This window comes from Phoca vitulina, unplaced genomic scaffold, assembly GCF_004348235.1.
Source record: "Phoca vitulina isolate PV1807 unplaced genomic scaffold, GSC_HSeal_1.0 scaffold5, whole genome shotgun sequence".
Taxonomy (NCBI): Eukaryota; Metazoa; Chordata; class Mammalia; order Carnivora; family Phocidae; genus Phoca; species Phoca vitulina.
The window spans coordinates 21,863,911-21,888,392 of NW_022589708.1; positions in this window are offsets into that span (position 1 = coordinate 21,863,911).

Sequence of the window (24,482 nt, forward strand, 5' to 3'; positions counted from 1 at the left end):
TCCTTTGGTGATGCAGTTGGCAAAGTTCTGTCTCATAAAACTCAGAAAGTTAGATATATTGGGAAGATATATAGCCACAAAGGAAACTATATTTCACTCGTGAATACTTTTAAGATCTACATGCTATTAAAACTTCAAATGTATTTATATACAAATTGTACATGTTAAAACGATTCTCTGCTAGGAAGTCTAATTTGTAATAATAGTCTTTTAATAGCAAGCCAAAATTTCTTCCTTTAAAGGGAAAAAAGCTATTCTTATTTTACTTTCCCAGGAATTTAGCTATTTGCATTCCCAAAACATTTAGCTTCTATTGTCTTTTATATAAATAACTCTTTTATCAAAAGTAATAGATTTTTATTACACATAATCTTTGTCTAAGTCGATGTAAATACGTGGATTGGTCTATTGTGTTTTTTTTGACACTTTTTCCTTGACTTATTGTAAATGAATTCAATTAACATTATTGATAGTCCTTATTTTAACTTGGAAACAAAAAATAAACTTTCAGTGATTATTCTCCAATCCTGGATCATACATATTAATTGTTATTGATTCAAAATAGAAATAATTTTTGTAAGTGTTTAAATATGAAATGGACCCAAAACTCTGTGGAATATACATTTAATTATATCGCCGATCAGTTTAAATCATTTCCTACTTTCCTACTTGATTTCCTACATACAGTATAAAATTATTTATCTGTTTACATGAATTTTAGCATATTGTGCTGAAGGGGAGCAGAATTTGCTACCTTAAAATATGTTTCTTTGGCATAAGGATTACCTTGTGCTGGTTATTTTTAAGAAATAGCAAACACAAGAGAAACTGAACACCAAGTAGAAGTACCCTTTTGTAAGAGACATTTACATTTATAGGGGCTGATTTGGGGAGTTGCTTAGTTTTCCTGGTACCTCCTGCGTATACAGGGGGCATACATGTTGATAAACTTCTCTTTGCTTTTTCTCTTGTTAATCTGTCTTTTATTACAGGAGGTCTCAGCCAAGAACCTACAACAGTAGAGTGAAAATTATTTTTCCTCCCCGATAGTGCCTGAAAAGGATTTTAACTAGTCAACAAGTTTACAGAGTTTGGTTGACAAAATACCTCAGATGTAGTCTCTAAGATTCTTTATCAAAGGAAAACATTTGTTTTCTTTTCCCTTTATATATGCCTTCCTCTACTTAATAGACAAAAATTTACTGTTAACTTAGTAATTGGAGTTTGAGTTTGAGGAGTAGTTAGTATAAAGTGGTAGCAGTGAAGAATCAAAACAAAGACAATGAGAATTGTCAAGTATCAAGAATTCCTATCCCCTCAAAGCTCCTTCTAGCTGGACTAAGAATCAAATTGACATGAGACAAATTAACAGGAGAAAAATCAAATGTAATAGGTGTACATATGGGGGATCCACATAGACATGGAAATTCTAAACACAGGCAAAATGAAGTATATATGTCATTCTGAACTAAGAAGAAGGGGGCAGAGGCCTGGGACTTCAGAGAAAAGGATTGCACTTCATAGGGCAATAAGAAAAGCAGACATTTGGTAATTACGTGTTTGCCCTGCCATGCAGATGAGTCACTCAGATAAAATTTATCTCTGTTAATAATCCTTATTCTGGGAAAGACCTCCAATTTAGATTCTTCTCTGTGGTTAAGGGAGGACAAAACTTTCTCTTGAGCCTTCAGCTCCAAATAATCCACATGTCAAAGTGGCACATTCTGGTGGGGGCTGTCCCAAACCCCTTTCAGTGTGATGTTCAAGCATGGAGAGATGGAGGAAAAGGAAGAGTAAGGGGAAAATAATCACATGATTTGTGTCAGTGGATTCTTTCATTATTGCATTTTAGTGGCTAGGCTTTTCAGTAAATGTTGAAATAAAACTCTAAGAGATCGCCTGGGAAACAGTTATATACTTTACCTTTACTTATAAAGTGTACATACCTCTTTTCTCTATATTTTTATTGTGGATGATGAGAGTCACACTATATCTTGGATATTTTGAAATGTCTTTGAAGAGATGAAACCAGAAAGGACCAGTATATCAACCAAAGTATAAATTTTAAACTCAATTTAAGCAAAAATAATTAACAGATTTTAGATTAAAAAAAAATTCATACATTTAAATATTTACACAGCAATGTGGAGAGCACAGGGGGGTCATTTGATTGAAGTCCTTCAATAGACATTTTGTGATATTTGTAATCATTTTTAAGGAAAAATTAAAAGATGAATCATTTGGTCACAAAACAGATTCATACCAGAGCCAGGGAAGGGGCTAGTCCATCCTACCGAATTCCCCCATCCCAACCCCCACCCAAACTGAAATCTGTACGTAAGGGACTGGCAGCATAGACCGGAACTATGTTTCTGTCACTTCATACTACTCTTCTATCTCTACCCTCAATTACTCTAGGAGAGGGGACACTATTTAATTGTGCAGCTTAAAAGTCAGGGTCATGGGGCCTGAGTTTCAGGGTATGCCTAGGCCCTAATGGTGATTAGAGTGTGATAGAGAAGTAAGGTACTCACATATTTGCTATTGTTTTTCTATTTGTACGTTTCCATGACACATGCTGTTTGTCATGCTAATCTACTGTGTATGCTATCTAGCCATTTATCTTAATAACATGGCAGTTGGCACAGTGGGGTAGATATCTGGCCCAACACTCATGACAGTTTTTAAAAAGTAAATCAAGAGATTAGAGATCAATGATTCACTTTGGAAGTACATAAGTCTATTTGGGGAAACATGGCCGGCCATATAGATTGCTGGTCACTGACTGTGAGTACTATCTCAGCAAAACTTCTAGGAATAGGAGATGGAAGGATGAAGTTCACCTTGGAGTTTGGCCATTGTTATTAATGACCTTGGAGTAAGTTGCTTAGAAAAGGGCAACGTAGAGTGTTGAATCAGAAGTACTGATTGAATAATGCACAGATGTATGTGGCTCTCTTTGCAATCATTGAAGGCTTGCACACATGTGACAGTGGGGAAAATGGGGAAGGATATAGAATATTGAATCAATAGATGAGGAAGACCCTAACAATTGTATCCCTTTCCTGTGAGATTAAGAGAGTAAGTAGCCAGTCTGATAACCAGTCCCTTGAAGTATTGCTGGCTGACTACCGCTTTGAACATGAGAATCTGATTATACACATATTGAGTCTGCAGCCCTGGCTGTCTAACTGCAGATGTCATAACCCACAGCGTAAATATCAGAACTCCTATTTAGTATTGAGATATCTAGATAGCATTCACCCTTGAAATAAATTTTATTTCAGTTTTCAAGTAACCCAAAAATGTATTTGCTATTTCATAGCACTTCATTTCCACAGAGTGAAGGATCAGTATAGCCCCAAAGTAACCGAGTCATAGACAAATTGTATCAGCCTAACATTCACCATTCCCTGGCAAGCTGACTTGCCTACTGTTGAGTACGACCATCCCACGTAGTATTCTCTCTGTTTTCAGATGGATGTATGCAAGTAACCCAGGAGTGGGGGTTGTGATGGTGGTGGTAATATTTGAATGGCACATTATTCCAGTGCATATTGAGGGTTTACTCTAGTGGTGCAATACACTTAGCCCAAGCAAAGTGTAGGCCAGAGCTACAGGAAAATTTATCCCCAGGAACAGCTCTCAATCTATGATTGATGGGCAGTTGGTATATACATAAACCAGCTCCTGATGATCTTGTCATGACGAGTGAGTATTAAAACTAATGTGGATGTTGCTTCATTTCTGCCATCTTAATCTCATATGAGGATCTTTATTGTGACCCACCCAAACTAAAACATAAAGGGAAAGGAATTTTTTGCCAGACAGTTCAGGCTAACTAAGTTTACAACTTATGGAGCAAGTACATTAAACTTCCTCTATCATGTTGTTAGTGATGAGTCCCAAAAAATTTATAATTTGAAATGGTAAGAATTGTTAATGGATTGTCATGTTTGGAGGCTCCCCTTTGGGTTCTTGGAAGTGGATTAAGATGTCAAGTTTTATTTGTGTTAAACTGACCCCATGTAGACTTACATCCCAGAAAATAAAGTTGGGACCCTGCAAAGCTCAAAGGAAACTGGCTATGACCCAGTGCATACAGCATTGAAATGCAGATTTCTGCAAGTTTGGAATCCCACCCAGCAAACATTCAGAAAAGAGGTTGGTGCTTCCTTAATCATCAATACTGATGTGGCAAATCCTGCTGCTTCTTATCACATCATCCAGCTGTGATGGCAACACTCATGCCAAGAATCATATCCTATCAGATGTCTTCTATTCATGTCTACAGTCATAAATACTGAGCTGGAAGGTTTGAGGTTCAGCAAAGCTTTGCCACATGATATTGCTGCTGTATCCTAGTCTCTGAGCCATCAGAGAGACCCTTCTTTCCTAATCATGCATTTCTAATTCCTCACAGCCTTTTTTCTGGTTAGGAGTGACATCCAGCTCTTCCAGAATGCTGTGCACTACCCAAGAGATGATAGGGAAAAAAAAAAAAAAAAAAGAAAGAAAGAAAGAAAGAAAGAAAGAAAGAAAGAAAGAAAGAAAGCACCTCACACCTGCTACTGCTCCTATTGCTACGTGTTTCCCAATCAGTGATGCTCCACCGGGTCTACTGAATGGGATTTTCTCAACTACACAATAATTTCTAGCACTAAGAATTAGGGGAAATTCTAAACATAAAAGCAATGTAAGGAAATGAAAAAAAAAAAGGGAAAATGGAGATGGATTATAATGCAAATTGCATTTAAAACATGTATGAAAAAAATGAAAGCTAATGTTTGTTATTAAAAAGATCTTATGAATCAATTAGAAAAGATGAAGTTCTAAATAGAAAAATAAGCAAAGGGCATGGAAAGATAATTCATGAAAGAAGAAAAAAGTGTTAATATTTAGTTGAAATGTTCAAACTCATTAATAAGCAAAGTATGCAAACTTAGCATAATGAATGATCTCCACATTTGTTTTCTCAAAAGCCTTCCCAGTTAAAGAGATGATCACTAATAGCTTTTTCCAGCCATTCATCAATTTTATGTTTTCATTGTCCTCAATACATATAAAATATATGGAGAAATGAGGTAAGTTTAAAAATCTAAAAAAAATTGTTATCTTTCCAAATAGTTAAGCAATCATACTTATTGACTTCCACAATTAATTAAAATGCTAACTTTTTCATAATTAATGCATTTCCTTTGTGAACTAATTTTGAGAAAATTTTTGATCTACAAACTAAGTTTTAGTGTCCCAATATATAAACCTTTTCCATGTCACGTGATTTTTTTGTTTTATTATACAGGTCTTGTGCATTTAGAAAATAAATCCATTAAGTTTTTTATATCTTTATTGATATTTCATTGATTGAAAACATAATATATTTCAACTATGTAAATACTAGCTATATATTTGTATGCGTACATATGTTTCCATTCATATATGCACTCTATCATACATCTTATGGAACTTCTTACTTTTTTTTTTTTTAAGATTTTACTTCTTTATTTGACAAAGAGAGACAGCGAGAGAGGGAACACAAGCAGGGGGAGTGGGAGAGGGAGAAGCAGGCTTCCCAAAGGGAGCAGGGAGCCCAATGTGGGGCTCGATCCCAGGACCCCGGGATCATGACCTGAGCTGAAGGCAGAAGCTTAACCAACCGAGCCACCCAGGCGCCCCCATCTTATGGAATTTATTACTTTTTTTTTTTTTAAGATCTTACTTCTTTATCTGACAAAGAGAGACAGCGAGAGAGGGAACACAAGCAGGGGGAGTGTGAGAGGGAAAGCAGGCTTCCCGCCAAACAGGGAGCCCGAAAAGGGAGCCTGATGCAGGGCTCAATCCCAGGACCCTAGGATCATGACCTGAACTGAAGGCAGATGCTTAACGACTGAGCCACTCAGGTACCCCAGAATTTCTTACTTCCATGAGAGTTAACCTCTTGTGTTTTCAAGGAAGTCAGTAATTTCATGTGCAGACAACAATAATAATTTCTTTTTTTTTTTTTTTTTAAGTTTTCCTTCAGTCTATTCTTATGTCATTTCATTGGTCAGGATTTTTTAAATATACATACTAAAAATTGAGATGGGGTAAATATATTCTCTTATTGCTGACTCCTACAGGACTGACTATCTCTGTTATTTCATAGTTAAACATTATGTTAAGCGTTTACTTGAGAACCACTTTAGGTTTAGATTTTATTTAGTAAATCAGTTTTCAATAATGGGCCATCTACTTTTAATTCTTTTATTTCAGAGACCATGTTCACATTATCTTTACTGTCATTAAATTTTTCTTTCTTCATTATTGCTTGCCCGAGTTTTTCCCCCTGGAATATTTTGGGAAATTTGATTATAGTTTCTTTTAGTAATTTAATCTAAAATAAATGTATTTCCTCTGCCGATTCAGTATTATTCCCTCCTTAAAATTTGTAATATGTTTTTGTAAGTCTTGCTAGTTGTTGCTGTTGCTAACTTATTCATGAGGAATCCCGATGGCATTGCCTTTCTGCTTGTGACCACTCTCTCAGGGAGGAAGGACCCATCTCATTATGCAGAATACATTCTTGTGCTCTTTGCCTATACTCCATCTGCCCTCATTCCAAGTTTGGCAATATTAATGAGACCTTGATAAGATCTTTTCCACACACCCACTCTGTTATTTAATGAGTCAGAATTTTAAGATGCCCCATTTGTCTTTTCTAACATATCCAGTTCAGTATACATTACACCTAGCATCCTTAGCTGGCTGTTTCTCAGGGATGGCATCCTTCCTTCTTTCTAGCACTAATTAATTTTTGCCCTTGTCTTATGCTTGTCATTTGCCAAGGAATATACAGATGGGAATGTAGACTATGGGCCTTACATTGTCTTTCTGCAAAGCATGCCAAATAAATAGTTTTTTTTTTGCCCAGTATTTAAACTAGTATATTCCCATGAAAGGTATGATTAATGTGTTTGTCTTACAAAGGTAATCAATGAATACCAATGTTTTTATATAGTCTTTTCCACAAAGTCATTTAGGGTTTCTTGTAGTTTTGAATGTTTTGTCAAGGTGACACACAGTGCAACCAAAGATAGTAGTGTCTCTCCAGAGAGCCCTGAACAAAATAAAATTAACAAGCTTATTTTTTTTTAAATGCAAGTGGATCCCAGTAATAGGAGCTCAAAAATTGTTACTGGTCATTGAGTTTGAAGGACTATTATCTCACACGAAGCACTAAAATATTAATAAAAAAGGCCAGGAATCATACTTGTCAGAAAGCATTTTTTAAAAGCTTAGAATAAAAGGCACTGAACAGATTTCTTGGTTTTCTTCTGAAGGAACCATAAAAATCCCTTGCAGTTCAAGAGATTTTCCTTGTGCTAACACCTGACCAACTGATAGATTCCAGATATGACCTGTGTAAAATAACACACTGCATCTCGAATACAGTGTTATCTCTCATATCTTTAATAATCACGGAGGAAAAAATGCTCCATTTGTGCCTTTGCAACTGGAGAAAATTTTCGTGTAAAAATTCAAACAACAAAAATAAAGCATGTTACTATTTTTGTTTCATATGTATTTAGTGCCTAAAGTTTACAGATCATTATGAATCAAATAGATTAAGTTATTTACAGCATTTAAAGTAAAATGTGTTTGAATTTATTTTTAAAAATCCTTGCTTTTTTCTCTAGGTAAAAGATAGTAGAAATAGCATCAATTTTCTTAAAATGAAATCAGTGCATCACATCAACATTGAACCATATAAACAGGAGATTTAGCAAACTAAACAGTAGAATACAGTTGGATATTTGAAAATCAAAACCTGTCTGTTTTCAGCAATTTCCTTTTTTTTTTTTTTTTTTTTTCATTTACTAAGTTAAGTATTTAATGGGAAAAATTTTTGCCAACAATTTCTGGGTTCTGTTTACTCACCTGTAATCAAAGTACTGAAATTCATTGAATGAAGGAAGTGAGCTGTAAACATTTAAATTTGGCCTCTGATTGGGTGCCTGGGTGGCTCAGTCTTTAAGCGTCTGCCTTTGGCTCAAGTCATGATCCCAGGGTCCTGGGATCGAGCCCCGCATCGGGCTCCCTGCTCCGCGGGAAGCCTGCTTCTCCCTCTCCCACTCCCCCTGCTTGTGTTCCCTCTCTCGCTGTGTCTCTCTCTGTCAAATAAATAAATAAAATCTTTAAAAAAAAAAAAAATTGGCCTCTGATTGCCACATTCACACCTTATTGTTAATCTCCCATATAGGCAAGAGACAAGATATGACCTAAGTCAAGTAGTAAAGGCAGGACTTTGCTTTGTTTCCACTACTGGGAACCTCTGAGATTCTGTTTTCTGTATTCTCACTCCGATGTGTACAGTAACTACAGGAATTATGGAAAAATCTGAGATGGAGTTGGACTCCAGTAGTGACTAGCTGGAGCTAATTGAATCTCTGAGGCCTATGCTTCAGATTTTTTGATATGTATAAACCCTGTGTCTGCATTTGGCAATTAGCTAGCTCTGGTAGTAATAATAGTAATGGGTAAAACTGGGCTTCAAATCAGTGTTCGTCTTTGGAGACTAACTTCTTACCTGGAAAAGATGACAGACACTGGGAGTCTGAGCAGGCTGGTCATGTAGAGATGTATCAACAGTACCATCTGAACGTATTGTGAAGTTGAAGCAAACTGGATTTTTGGATAAATTGGGTGTGAGGTGTGACTTCGGGTGACTAACCTCTTGATTTACCTTCGATTTTTTCCAATTATAGCATGGAAAGTATCACTTTGGGACTTGAGACTCCTCTCAGTCCTGAGAAAACTGGGTGGTCGGTCACCATACTCCTGAGAACAAGAGAGGTGGCAGGTGGGTTCTATATATTTTGGCCTGAAAAACTTTGAAGAGCATAGTTGTTATGGAAAAATCTTTTCCGATGTAAACAAGTTTTCTAATGCAGTAGTATGAAGTCCAACTTTCACCAGCACTGCCTGAGAGATGGTGTAGATTAACATCTTTGCCAACACTTGGCATAGGTCAGCCTGAACCATTTTGGCCAATTGAATGTACATTAAGACACTACCTAATTGCCCTGTAACTTGCATTCCATTAATAATTAGTAGTTTTCAACATTTTTCTGTTATGTTTTCTGGACATCACATGATTCCTTCTTTTGTGAATTGTCTAATGATGTTTTTTGTCCATTATTTCATTCAGGTACATGATTTCTCTTCATCTATTTGTTGGGGATTTTAGATATTTAGTTTTTTAATTCATTTGGAGTCAAAATTTGTTTATGGGAAGTTGGGGATACAAATTTCATTTTTTTTTTTTTTTTTTTTTTTGTAAATGTATGGTCAGTTTTTCTGGTTGCATGCCTGGGTAGTCCTTCATTTCACCTCTGATGAGACGGAGCATCCCTGCCATACTGAAGTTTCATATGGGCATTATTTTATTATATACATAAATTTGTCTACTCTTGATCATATATTGCATTACCTCAATTCCTATATAACGTTATAACATATATTTTAACATAGAAAAGCATATTCCCCAGGTTATTTTTCTTCAGAACTACCTTGTAATTCTGGGACTGTTTGTCTTACACATACATTTTTAAATCAGGTGGTGAAAATTCTCAAAAAATGATGTGCTGGTTTTGAGTGGAATTTCATTAAATAATAAGGCGAAATGCCAGAAAATAGATATCTTTATGCTACTAAAGATTACAATCAAAGAACATAATATAACCTTCATTTACTTAGAATGTTTTAGTCTTTCACTAAACTTTGATACTTGTATGTGTAAAATATCAAATAATTTCAAATTGCCATTTATTATTGGGCACTGTGTAGTTTTATGCAATTGTAGAAGTGTTATATAAAGTCATATTTCTCTTTGCCACTTATTAATAAAATGATTTTAATGTTGATTTTATAGTCACCAATTTTAGATATTTTTTTTCAATACTTCATTAATCAGCATTGTGTTACCTATATGACTACTGTTGTTCATTTTTTTTTTTAAGTTACTCTAACATATTAAGGAAGTTCCCTCTTATTACAAGTTTGGTAAGAGTTGATTTTTTTTTCTTTTTAATAATGAATGGAAGTTCTATTTTGATGTATTATTTTTTTTCCTGCAGCTATTCATTCTAAAAAAGTTACCAAGGACCTACTATGTGCCAGGCACATTTGTAAATAATGATACATTATTTAAACAAAATAAAGAAATCTATGCTTTCCTTGTGTAGAAGGGATTATAGAACATACCTTCTAGATCGTTCTACGTAATTCTGCTAATTTAGTTAACTATATTAATTGGTTTTCTAATATTAAAAATTTTTGAATTCTTGGGATGAAATCACTTTGCCAATATGTATTATAACTTTTAAAATATTACTGGATTTTATTTGTGAACAATTTAAAAAAATAATCACACACAAGTTTAGGAATGAGTCTGGTCTATAATTTTCCTTTCTTTTACTATACTCTGTAGAAGCTTGCTTCATATTTGAGTTAATTTTTCCATGAATGTTAAAACAGAAAATTTTGAGTTAGATAGTTTCATTCTGAAATAATTTGTATTACAAAATCAATTTAATTAAAGGTTTAAAGCAAGGCTGATAACAACTAGTGCATTGTATTACTAGGATATCTTCATTTATCTTTCTAAAGACCTGATGTCCTTTCTGATTTATTGGTACCCTTGTAATACTGATTATTAAATATTTCAACTATCACTTTTCTTTCTACTTCTATTATTTTCTAAGGATGTTTCAATTTCATTCATTTATTGGAAAATAGTCATGTATAATTACCTATGGTAAAAGTATTGTTATTTTAATTTTCATATATATGTAGATATAAATATATTATTCATGCAAATATATATATTTGCAGAGAGAGAGGCAGAGAGACAGAGACACAGTGAGACAGAAAATATGAGTTTCAGGAATTGGGGGGGGCTGGCAAATCGGAAATACGTTGACCAGTTTGGCTGCCTGGAAATTCAGAGAAAAGTTGATGGTTCAGTCTTGAGTCTGAAACTTGCAGGCTGGAAACAGTTATGGTCTCTATGTTCAGGGTTGAGGCAAAAGTGCTTCTTTTGAAAATCTCAGCTTTTGCTTTTAAGGCCTTCAACTCATTAGATGAGGCTCATATTTCCATTATGAAGGCCAATCTTTACTCAAAGTCTCCTGATTTAAATGTTAATCACATCTAAAATATATCTTCACAGCAATATCTAGATTGATGTTTGACCAAATAACCGGGAACCATAGTTTAGCGAAGCTGACATATAAAATTAACTATCACAGTATTTGAACTTAGGAGGTTTTATATGTTAAGTAGGAGACCAGGGCACGAGATATAAATTCATGCATGTAGATTAAAGCATGGAACTTGATGAGATTTCCCTGCATGAATATGCAGATGGAGAAAAGGCGTGCCTCAGGAACAAGCCAACATCATGTTGCCGCATCCACATTACATAGCTGCAGGAACCACTTTAAGAAGTAGGGGTGACTCTTATAGTAATAGATTGCTGAGAACATTGATATGGCCATCGACACAATGGACGTTATTCATTTTGTCCATGGTTCCTTAGATGGCATTGAATTGGTAAATTCTCATAGGAAACATTGTTTAGTTTCCAGTTTTAGGATCACATTACTTTTGTTCAGTATTTTTGAATAGACCATATCCTGTTCATTCAACCATTATTTCTTTATTATGAGTAATTCAAAATCCTTAATTTTTCTATTTATTATATTGTTTTTCTATCAATATTGCCACTTACATTTTGCTATTATAGTTATTATTGTCATTATGCTATGCATAGAACTTCTTTCAAGATGCTTTAGTCATGTTCTATTTATTATTACTGTAATTAAAATTAAATATTCTTTTTCGTGTAGATGTCATATAATCTACAATAAAAGAACAGTTTGTTTGGAAGTCTAGCCATCTCCTGCTGTTAGACAAAATTATTCTGGAACATTAAAGCCACAAAAAAAAAGTCCTTCAATCATTCAAGCACAATAAATGCATTGAGACAGTTTTGCACTTATTTATTTGTTCTGGAAGTCATCCAAATTAACTTGTAATTCTAAATAACCACAGATGCCAATGCAAAGTAATTTGAAGTGACAACATATCAGTTTAAAGTGCAACTGTAGCACTAGGTGTTACAATTTGTGTATACCAGGTTCAACCCGGGCATTCTACTATGAGAGTTAGGTTGATTTTCAGCATGAACAGAAACATTTATAAAACAAATTATTCTACCAACTAATAGACTAACAGGGATAGTAATTTTTTGTTCAGAGGTAAGGCAAATGACCTTTAATGTAATTGCTTTATCATCAACTATCTGCTAATTATATCAGCAAGGTTTCCCCAGGGAATTCATCTCTAAGAAATAGAAGATGTTGAAGGAAACATTATTTCCTCAAACGTTTCACTACTGAATGACAGCTTTTCTCAAATATCACCAAATGCTTCATAATTACCATTCAAATTTTTGAAAATTCCTTTCCATGCATTTAAACTTGAAATTTCTAGAGGTAGAATTAAAATGTTCCTTTCATAATGTTCCAACATAAATATGTATAAAATAGCTTTCTCAATCAAATGGCTATTTAAGAACATGTTTTAATGAGGGGGAAACTTGATTCAGAGGTAAACAAAGTGTGTAGTCAGTATAACTTTTTGGTTTATAATTAAAGATTTTTCAACTAAAAATATGGAAATTATTTTTTTACTTCTTTTCCAGTCTGAATACATAAGAAACATCAAAATTGCCTTTCAATTTATTACATGGTAGGGAAAGCCTCCCATTCTTTTATTGTTTTTTTTCTTTCAAATTTTAACCTACAAATTCTTGTTTATTTCCTCAGATTAACTGTTTTTTAATTACAACAAAATTTTATCAAAACTTGTAACTAAAGATTGAATTTTTAAAATATACCAGTTTTAGTTATAAACACATTTATTATATAATCAGTATTTGCCTCTATAAAGATTAAATATATACTGCAATAGTTGAAAATGAAATTACTTATATAAATCTTATTAACACTATTACCTACATATTTGACTGAAATTGATCTTATAAAAATATATTCAATGAATATAAGTCATTTACAAATTTCATGTTTTCTTTTAGGTTCTATAGATTATATAAATGAAAATTTTATTTGCCAGATAAAGAAGGTGATATCAGCCCCACGAATATAGTAAAAGCATCCACAAACATGTTCTCTGAGGGGGAAATAAACCCGCTAAATTTATTTAACAGTGCAATGAAAACTTTGTATCTTTGCCTTAGGATGTAATTTATAACAAGCATTTTACAACACATATAGTTGATATATATTTTTTTGGCTATAACGCCACAACATAATTACATCTAATTATAAGTCAAAAACACACATACACTAGAATTTTTGTTTTCTAATATGAATTTTCTCATCATAAATTATAATGGAATTTTTGACATATTTATTATTAACTTAAAATATTCTTAAAGTTTATATGAGCTACCAATTTCTTTTTTTTTTTTTAAGTTTTTATTTATTTGACAGAGAGAGACACAGCGAGAGAGGGAACACAAGCAGGGGAGTGGGAGAGGGAGAAGCAGGCTTCCCGCGGAGCAGGGAGCCTGATGCGGGGATCGATCCCAGGACCCTGGGATCATGACCTGAGCTGAAGGCAGACGCTTAATGACTGAGCCACCCAGGCACCCATGAGCTACCAATTTCTTATTAAGCTGTTCTTAATATTTAGCCCACTGGTCCTAGATGTGCTTTAAAAATATTGGCACATATAAAACATTATCAATAAAGAAGATACATGCTTTTATAAATATCTACATGCTTCTTTGTGTATGGGTGTTAGTTTATGTATGTTCATTTTTTGTCTACAATTTTCTTAACGCTCAACCATGTTTTTCCCTTGGACTTCAGAGAAATATTTCTATTTGACAGGAAAATAATTTATGAATTCTTTTTAAATTAAAAATTAAGATTTTATTTGAAATAAGACTAATTTTATTTTATTTATTTTTTGAAGATTTATTCATTTATTTGAGAGAGAGAGAGAATGAGTAGGGGAAGGGGCAGAGGGAGAGAATATCCAAGCTGACTCCCACTGAGCAGGGAGCCTGATGTAGGCTCAGTCTCACAGCCCATGAGATCAGGACCTGAGCCAAAACCAAGAGTCAAACACTTAAATGACTGAGCCACCCATGAAACCCAAGACTAATAAATTTTTTTAAAGATTTTATGTATTTATTTGAGAGAGAGAGTGAGAAAGAGCACTAGCAGGGGAAGCAGCAGAGGGAGAGGGAGAAGCAGGCTCCCTGCTGAGGAAGGAGCCTGACACAAGGCTCCATCCCAGGACCCCAGGATCATGACCTGAGCTGAAGGCAGATGCTTAACTAACTGAGACACCCAGGCGCCCCCAACACTAACTAATTTTAAAGTAATTTTAAGTTTAGACAATTTTTTTGCATTGATAAACCAATACAGTTACATAATTATTAGCTAAAGTCCATACTTTAAGTTTCACCCTGTGTTGTGAAGTTCTATAGGTTTTAACAAATGTCTGACGTGTATTCACCATAACAATATTATTGTTTTACTGCTCTAGAAGTCCTCTGTGCTCTTACTTATTCACCCTCCACCTATATATCCTTTCTCACCCCAACTCCCAGCAACCATTGAACATTTTACTAGCTATAAATCTGTCTTTTCCAAAATGTATCATTGGAATCGAAGAATATGTAGTCATTTCAGATTGTCTCCTTTCACTTAGAAATATGCATTTAAGGTTCTCCCATGTTTTTATTCATGGCTTGATACCTCATTTATTTTTATCTATAAATAATTTTCTATTGTATAAATGTACCATACTTTTGTTTGTACATTAATCAATTGAAAAAAAAAAAAAAAACCGTTGGTTGCTTTCATTTTTTAAATAAATTATGTACAAAGCTGCTACAAATATTTGTGTGCAGGCTTTTGTGTGGACATGTTTTCAGTTCACTTGGGTAAATAACCTAGGAGTGTGATTGCTGGATCGAATGGTAAGACTATGTTAAGCTTTGTAATGAACTGTCAAAGTCTTCCAAAGTGCCTGTACCATTTTGCTTTCTCACAAGTAATGAATTCAGAGTTCCTGTTGCTTTGCACTCTGATCAACATTTGTTACTTCCAGTGTTTTGGATTTTAGCCATTCTACTGGGTATGTAGTCTTTTCTCACTGCTGTTTTAATTTGCAATTCCCTAGCGATATTGAACATCTTTTGTGCTTATATGCCATCTGCATATCCTCTCCGGTGAAGTGTCTGTTCAGATCTTTTGCCCAATTTTAATTTGCTTATTTTCTTATTGTTGAATTTTGTGAATTCTTGTATATCGATACTTGTCCTGCCTGAATAGACTTTTTCTCAAAGAAGGTATACCAACAAGGGCCAATAAGGTACATACAAAGATTTTCAGCATCACTAGTCATTAGGGAAATGCAAATTAAAACTACAATGAGATATCACCTAATGCCCGTTAGAATGGCCATCATAAATAAGACAAGAGATAATAACTGTAGGTGTAGATATGCGGAAAAGGGAACCCTTGAGTACTGTTGGTGAGATTGTAAATTGGTATAACCACTATAGAAAACAGAGTGGAGGATCCTCAAAAAACTAAAACTAGAACTACCATATGATCCAGAATTCTACTTCTGGGAATATACCCAAAGGTAAAAAACACTAACTTGAGAATATATCTGTATCCCCATCTTTATATCAGCATTATGTACAATAACCTAGATATGTAAGCAATCCAAATGTCTATGGATGGATGCATGGATAAAGGAGTTGTTATACTGGGGGCCTGGGTAGGTCAGTCAGTTAAGAATCTGCCTTCGGCTCAGGTCATGATCTCAGGGTCCTGGTATTGGGCCCCATGTAGGGCTCCCTGCTCAGCAGGGAGTCTGCCTCTCCCTCTGCCCCTCCCCTCTGCTCATGCTCTTTCCCTCTTTCTCTCTCTCAAATAAATAAATAAAATCTTTTTTAAAAAAGAAGTTGTGACACACACACACACACACACACACGCAATGGAATACTATTTAGCCACTAAAAACAAACAAACAAACAAACAAACAAACAAGGAGATCCTACCATTTACAACAACATGGATGGACCATAGCATTATGCTAAGCGAAATAAGTCAGACAGAGAATGACAAATACTGTATCATCTTACTCACATGTGAAATCTAAAAACAAAACAAAACAAAACTGAACTCACAGAAAAAAAGATCAGACTTGTGGTTTACCAGAGGTGGAGGGTGGGAGAAGGGAAAATTGTAGGAAGGGGGTCAAAAGGTACAAACTTCCAGTAATAAGATAAGCACTACGGATATAATGTACAACATGATGACTACAGCTAACACTGTCATATGATGTGTAGGAAAGTTGTTAAAAGAGTGAATCCTTTTTAAATTTTTTAAAAGATTTTATTTATTTGACAGAGAGATCGAGAGAGAGCTTAAGTAGGCAGAGAGGCAGGCAGAGGGAGAGGGAGAAGCAGGCTCTCCACTGAGCAGGGAGCCAGATGAGGGGCTTGATCCCAGGACCCTGAGATCATGACCTGAGCCGAAGACAGCCACTTAACTGACTGAGCCACCCAGGCACCCCTAAATTTAGCAATTTTAATACACATATATTATCTCATAGTTTCTAGGGATCGGAAATCTGGATATAGCTTAGCTGGATCCTCTGCCTTACACTTTTTCACAAGGCTACAACCAACTTGTTGGTCCAGGGTCTGCAGTTTCATCTAAAACCCCAACAGAGAAGGATCCACTTCCATGTTCACTTGGCTTATGTTGGCAGAATTCAATTCCTCGGATATGGTCAGACTGTGGACCTCAGCTGGTCAGAACATACCCTCAATTCCTTGTGATAGACCTCAAAATAAAATTTCTAAATTTGGGGATAATTTCTTATGTGGCATTAGATAACTAATACACGTCCAGTATTAGGCTGTGGACTAAACTTCATGGATTGATCAAAATGGCTTGTCCCCTCAGATACATTTCTTCAGTACCCACAGTTGAAATGATTATACTTCAGGTTTTTTTGTTTGTTTGTTTGCTTGCTTTTGTTTTTGTTTTTGCTTTATTAAAGAATGTGTGTAAGTAAAAAAAAAAAAAAAAGAGTGAATCCTATGAGTTCTTATCACAGAGGGGAAAAAAGACACAAGTCCTGTATCAGTATATGTTTGATAGATATTTTCTCCCAGCCTGTGGCTTGCCTTTCATCCTTTTAACAATGTCTTTCACAGAGCACAAGTTTTTAATTTTAATGAAGTCCAATTTATTATTTTTTTCTTTCCCGGATCTTGCTTTTGGTGATTTATCTAAAGCTCATTGCCAAGGCTAAGTTCACTTGGATTTTCTCCTCTATCATCTTCTGGAAGTTTTATACATTTGGCTTTTGCATTTAAAATTATGATCCATTAGAGTTAATTTTTGTGAAAAGTGTACCATCTGAACCCGTTTTTCACATGGAGATCCAGTTGTTCCAGGACTATCTTGTTGAAAAGACTACTCTTTCTCACTTGAATTTCCTTTGTTCCTTTGTGAAAGATAAGTTGACTATATCTGTGTGGCTGTATTTCTGGGCTCCCAAACTGTCTCATGATCTATTCATGCATTCTTTCACTGATAGCACAATGTCTCGATTATAATATTTCTATACAGTCTGAGTGTCAGGTAGTGTCCATCCTCTGGCTTTGTTCTTTTTCTTTATTATCATTACTCTTCTGGGTCATCTGTTTTTCCATATGTGATGGTTAATTTTCTGTGTTATTTTGACTGGAATATGCGGTGCCCAGACATTTGTTCATAAACTATCCTGGGTGTGTCTGCGAGGGCATTTCTGGATGAGATTAACATTTGAATCAGTAGACTGAGTAAAATAAATTGTCCTCATAATGCAGATGTGCCTCATCCAAACAATTGAAGAACTGAATCGAACAAAAAGCCTGAGTAAGAAAGAACTTTTCTTGCCTCACTTAAAGAGTTGGGGCACTGTCTTTTCCAGCCTTCAGACCAAAACTGAAACAACAGCTTTTGGGTCTCCAGCCTGCCAGCTCTTGGAATGGAATTTATACCATCAGTTCTGGTAGCAAGTCTTTGGACTCAGAACGGAACTATACATCAGCTCTCGTGGGTCTCTAGCTTGCCGACTACATATCTTTGGATATGTCAGGCTCCATAATCACAGAAATCAATTCCTTATAATATATGTAATATATGTAATATAATATAAGAATATATCCTATATATAATATATGAGTATATATGAATATATTATATATAATATAGAGTGATATTTTGCATATCTATATTGCTATATCTTGGAATGGATTATCACTGTTCTCTTCACTACTGGAAACAGAATCATCATTTTGCAAAATATGATAATAATAGAGAGCTAATTCCAGAAACCTTATATCCACTTTTGAAAATTCATCCTTAAAATTCGGTTTCTTTACACAAAGAAACTTTTACAACCGATAGCTGTCTACTACATGTGCATGAATGTGTCAAAACTCATAAAATTGTATACATTAAATATATGCATCATTTACATATCAATTTTTACCTCAATAAAGCTCTTTAAAAATCTTTTCCCCTAGAATTGCTCTTGGTACCAAAATCCAGTTAGGGTTCTCCAGGGAAACAGAACTAATATATAATAGAGAATATCATATATAATCTATGACATATGATATATGTAATATATATAGCCCATGTTTAAACTATGTATATTAAGCCTTATGTAATTGTTGGAGAAAATCAGGAAGTTAAAATTCTAAAGGAGGGTTAGGGGATCAGAAGGAGTCACCAACAAGTCAGTTTGAGAAGCAAAAAACAGCTCTAGTGGGGCCCAGAAGTGATAATGGATACAGTAGTCCATGACAGATACTTGAGGGTCCACAACCTAGTGTCTACTGATGGGCTTGGGATGCACAGTGTCAAAAACTTAAAGAACTGGATACAGCGTTGAGGAGTGCTAGGAGAAGCTGAGCTTGCCAGCTTCTATGCTTCTGTCTGTCACCACAATCTGTTGCCGTGTCCTCAGAGAACAATGGTCATTGCTTCACTTTTGCATCCAAATCTTACATAAGAACTTCTTCAAGGCTGACATAACGCTGAATCTTAGAGGAAGAGGTTTCTGGGAAATGTATTTTGACTACAACTTAATTGACAATAGAAGAATCCAGTAGAGGAAGAGATGGATATATTTCATTTTATTTTATTTTTGGATATATTTTAAAGATGAAGGCAATAGAATTTTTTGATAGTTTGAATGTGGATGAGAGAGGAAAATATCAGTAAAGAATCATTTCAAAAAATTATATTGAGCAACTGGAAGATTGGTGCTGCCATCAAGTAAGTTGGCAAATTTTGTGGGAAGAGGTTTGAGGGGGATTAGTAGTTAAATTTTAGGTATGGTGTGTTTGAAAAATCTATTAGATATCCAATGGTAGACATCACATAAATATTTGGATAAAAGAGTTAAGAATTTAAGAGACAATTTGTGTTTTAAATTTGGTATTTATCGGTATTCTGGCAATTTGTGAAGCCAGGAGAATAGATGAGATTATCAAACCTGGTGTCTTCGAATATTATGAAGTTTGGGAGAAATACAAGTTTTGCTAGATCAAAGAAGGCTGAGAGCAGTCAAAAAATGAATTAAGAAGAAAATCCAGAAAATATGTTGTTCCAGAAGTCAACTTCAGAATGGGTTACAAAGGAGATATTGCTCTGGATTGGAAACCATCTATAAAAGCTACCTTTTCACCAGTTTCTTATTTAAGGCCAAGTTCTGCTCCCTGGGAATGATTCTCTGCCACTCTTGGCTCTACATTCTGGTCCCATTTTTCCTTTAAATAATAAATGACTCCTTGGTGTTTGTGACTGAGTAGACTTCTCAGCCTGCTTCCTGCCTATAGAAGTTTGGGGGTCCAGATTCCCTTTTTTATTTTTTTTAATTTTCACTTTGTTTTTTTTCTTTGTCTTTCAGTACTTTCTTATGAATCAAATTATAATCTGCTTTATTAAACAAATCCCATTGTTTCTTCTTTGAAAGAAAGATCCTCATGTACCTGCACTTGAGCATCATAGAGCTGTGAACTATATCTTTAAAATTCTTAGATGTCTTTGTCTAGGTAAAAGGATATATGTGTCTTTATATACTTAATGCCCCTTCTACCCTTAAGTTGTTCTAAAATTTAAACAACAACAACAAAAAGATCTAACAGTCACATTTCTTGATATCTTTACTCTTTTATCTGCTTTACTGGTACTGTCCTGATATTGAATATTTGCCCTGAACCCATTCCTTAAGTGATAACTTATTTTTCTTTTTCTTTGGAGAAACTAGGTATGAGAAACTATTTTATTTTTGAACTCAGCAAGTTCTACCTTCTTTAGATTTTCTCTAAATTCTGCTTGAATGCTGAAAGTTCTTTCTTAGCTCATTATTTTTTATCTGTACCTTATCACAAGCAAGAAAATGGAATTCATTGTCACATTTAGCATCCAACTTGGAATTCCGTCTAGCTAAATCCACCTGTTTTAATTAGCCATATTTTCTACTTAGTGTGTTACCATAGGCTACAGTTTCACTAATTTTTTTTTAAAGATTTTATTTATTTATCTGACAGAGAAAGACACAGCGAGAGAGGGAACGCAAGCAGGGGGAGTGGGAGAGGGAGAAGCAGGCTTCCCGCCAAGCTGGGAGCCTGATGCGGGGCTCATCCCAGCACCCCGGGGCCATGACCTGAGCCAAAGGCAGACGCTTAATGACTGAGCCACCCAGGCATCCCCAGTTTCACTAATACTTTTGCCACTGCATAATAAGAGACCCATTTTCTCCAGGATCACTAACAGTCCCCTCTGGGCTTTTATATTTTCCATCTGACTCCAGGTACCAAAGCCAATGCTCGATATTACAGGCTTATATGAAGGAATCATTCTACTTCCAAAATACGTTCACATTATTTATTATTGCATTTAAAAAGTACACCCGAATTTAGTCAATTAAAACAACAACCATTTTATTATATATTATGGTTTTATGAGTCATAGATTTAGTCAGGGCTTAGCTGGCACATTTCTTCTGTCACACATGGCATTGACGTGAGTAACTCAGTGGAATTTAGCTGGCAACTGGGCTGGGCATGGGGTGGGTTCCAAGATGTCTTTACTCATATGCCAGGTGCCTTGGAGGAAAGCCGGAAGCCAGAGACTCTCTCTCTCTTTGTACTGTTAGCACTTCTCCACATGATATCTCCTGAAAGATAGTTGAACTTCTTCCCTGGTGGTTTAGGAATCCTGGTAGCTGTGGTACACGCTACATAGCTTTTCATGGACTTGCCTTGGAAGTCCTAGAATGTCACCCCATTATCGTGTATTTGTCAAGTATGCTCTTTAAGCCAACCCAAAGTCAAGAGAAAGAAAATTTGACTCCAGCTCTTATAGGTAGGGCAATGAAGTATTTATGGTGTTCTGTAATCTGCCATACTGCTCTTAAATTTACCATTATTTTTTCCACACTGTCATACTTAATTTTTCTATAACGTCTGTCATCATTAAGCACTTGTTTCTTTTTAAAAAATCTTTGCTTATTTTTCCAAACCATCACTTCCAGTTTTCCTTACAGCAGTTTTCTCTTGAATTTTATTTGTGGTCTCTTTTTCACTTATCCTTTCATTATCCTGTTTTGGCATTCATTCCCGAATTGTAAACTGAACTTCCATCATCCAAATCAGTATCATTATTTAAGATGGTGTTCACTTTTGATCTGACTATTCATCAGTCTACTGTACATTTTCATTTGGTTGGCTCAGACATACCTTAAACTCAACATATCCAATATAGAAAATTTATTTATCCTGTGCCCTCCAAATCAGTTTGCTCTTAGTGAATAGAAACACTATGCAATTAATTGCTCCCAAGAGAAGACATAACATTTCCCTTCCAATTCCTTTTCTTTTCTATCCAAATGATGCCAAAGTCCTCCCATCCTTCTCTTGAATGTTTTCTCTGAGTCGATTCAAATTTTTCTGCTTATAATGTCACTTTTCCTTAAGAGAGCTTCTATGGCCCTGAGTAATGTGTCTCCTGCTTACATCTCCAACCTCACATTTTGCATTTGTTACAAGTCATCTACTATTCACACAAATCAAATGTGTTTTATTTCCTGAATGACTCCTTATTTCTTTTTTCCCCATATTTTACACAAAATGTTCTTTTTTACTGGTACTCCTACTTCCATCCATGATTCATTCATCTTGCCAATTTTTGCTCATTATGGAAGGATCACAGGCTTTCACCAGCTTTATATGATGCTCCCGGGTGAAGATTCTGTAGCCTCCCGTGTATTTGTATAACTTGCCAAACTTCATTATCAAAACACTTTATCACACAGCATTTTAATTGAATTTTCCACTACATCATATGTTTTATAAGGGAAGCCATGGTTTCTGTTATTATTATCGCCTTTTCTCCTGTAATTCTGAGTCATTTACTTAGTAACCTCCCATAAAATGTTTCACGAATATGTACACTAATATACATATGAAGTGTGGACTTTCTGAATGAGGCATAGCATTTGTCCAGGTGATCCTGGTTTCTAACTCTAGCTTCTTTCATTACTAGTTCTATAACTAAAGCAATCAATATAACTCTCTAAGGTTCTGATTTCCCATCTGTAGGATATACCATGGGTAGGATATCATCTCACAGGGTGGCATTTGTTGAGTCAGAACACATTCTCACTTCCCATGTTTACCTAGAAGGAAGGGAATGTCTACTCTCCCTAGAAGGGAAAGAATAGGCACAGTATGTACAGGCTTTCTCTGCCCCCTTTCTTGCTCTTTTTGTTCTTCTCTCATTCTTTTGGACCTCCTTCATATAGCATTCATTCCCATCTGGTCATATAAGCACTAAGCTTTTCTATCTAGGTATGACTTGCCAAGCAGCCTAAATCTTTGGTCTTTATTAGAATTCAAACTGTTTGATTTCTCTGTCAGCCTAGCCTATCTTACCAATTGTTTCCTAATATGAGAAAAGAAGAAAGGAGGTATTTTGGTTTTGAATATTTTTTTGGGGGGGGGTCTTCTAAAACTTGAGTGATAATACATGTACTATGCAGATACTAATTTAAAAATCTGGTGTCTAAAGAAAGAATGATACAAGGGAAATAAAAATATACTTTTCATAATAAAAAGTTCCATTTCTATGGATACTTTGGAAAAAAGAGTGGTGTTATAATAAAACTATGTATGTATGTATGTGTGTATTTACTGAGGGGAGGGGCAGAGGAAGAGGGAGAGAGAGAATCTTACGCAGACTCTACACCCAGCACAGAGCCCAATCTCACGATCTAATGACCCTGAGATCATGACCTGAGCCAAAATCAAGAGTTGGACACTTAACCGACTGAGCTAACCAGGTGCCCCATCATAAAAATATTTAAATCACAGCAATGTATGCAAGATGTGATTCTTATACTCAATTGAAAAGACGTGGACTTAATTAAAATTGCTGTGAAGAAGTAAGTGATTTGAAAAACAACTTTGGAACATACGAGATCCCCTGTTCAATTTTTTTGGTAAATCTCAGTTAAAGATGTTAGAAAACGGGCGGCTGGGTGGCTCAGATGGTTAAGCGTCTGCCTTCAGCTCAGGTCATGATCCCGGGGTCCTGGGATTGAGTCCCACAGCGGGCTCCCTGCTCCTTGGGAGCCTGCCTCTCTCTCTCTCTCTCTCTGTCTCTCATGAATAAATAAATAAAATCTTTAAAAAAAAAAAAAAGATGTTAGAAAACAACAGGTAAATCTCAGTTAAAGATGTTAGAAAACAACAGATGGATACAGGATTAAAATGGCTCTGGATTCCATGTCTGCTGGAACTGTACCTCCTATTTTCCAGAGGGGAATGACTGACACTTAGGTTTGTACAGTGGGGAATGACTGCCCATAGTTTTTGAGTGGCTCAAAGCCAACATTTGGGAATTGAATGGACACATATGGTTGATGTCTTTTTCCAGGTTTTCATTTGTGGTTTTGTGACTATTTTTTGGTCATTATTTTTGGGGAGTTTTTAATGAGCTTTCATTACAACATATCTATATTAATTTTACTTTCCAATTACTTTAGTAATCTGTGTCTGCAGTTTTATAAATTTTTCTCACTAATTATAATTTAAAAAATATATTCTTCCAAGGTAACTCAGGCTTTTTTTTCTTGCCAATGTAAGTGGAATTCTTTTCAAATTATATGTGATGTTTTCTAAATGATTATTTTTGGTTTGATGAATGCTTTTGATTTGTGTGTGTTTGTCCTGTATCCAGAAATGATGAATGGTGTATAACTTCTTTTTCTTTCTTTCTTTCTTTCTTTCTTTCTTTCTTTCTTTCTTTCTTTCTTTCTTT